Source organism: Cryptomeria japonica, unplaced genomic scaffold (assembly GCF_030272615.1).
Source record: "Cryptomeria japonica unplaced genomic scaffold, Sugi_1.0 HiC_scaffold_323, whole genome shotgun sequence".
In the NCBI taxonomy this organism is placed as follows: Eukaryota; Viridiplantae; Streptophyta; class Pinopsida; order Cupressales; family Cupressaceae; genus Cryptomeria; species Cryptomeria japonica.
In genome coordinates, this window is record NW_026729145.1 from 72,501 (window position 1) to 72,899 (window position 399).

Sequence of the window (399 nt, forward strand, 5' to 3'; positions counted from 1 at the left end):
CACCCATCCCAGTACTACTCCGGCCCAAGCGCGCTTAACTGCGGAGTTCTGATGGGATCCGGTGCACTAACGCTGGTATGATCGCACCCGTTATGAGCTTGTCGCAGTGTGTACTTAGCAAACCGCGACCCACGTGCGAATCCACCCCGGCCACCCACCCCCGTCGAGGTGCACACCCTCCCTCGCGAAGTGCGCCCCGTTCGCCAAGTGTGAGCCCTGCCCGGGTGCGCGCACCTTGCTAGGGCGTCGGGTGTGCACCCGGCCCGGCCTACGTGCGTGCACCTGGACGGGGCGTCGTGTGCGTGCAGTGTCCCGTCTGCAACGCGGTGCCCACACACCACCTCGGGCGCAACGACCTGCGCTCACATGTGGGCCGAGTGCACCTTGGTGCATGTTCGG

General features: G+C 66.2%; 1 non-coding gene across 1 annotated transcript in view; it reads right to left on the bottom strand.

The window, feature by feature from the left end:
- LOC131870389 (5S ribosomal RNA) overlaps window positions 1-89 on the bottom strand; it is a 119-nt gene extending 30 nt beyond the window's left edge. Inside the window, exon 1 of the ribosomal RNA XR_009368701.1 lies at window positions 1-89. This exon is cut by the window's left edge and continues 30 nt beyond it. This is a non-coding gene — a ribosomal RNA (5S ribosomal RNA).
- Window positions 90-399: the final 310 nt, after the last annotated feature.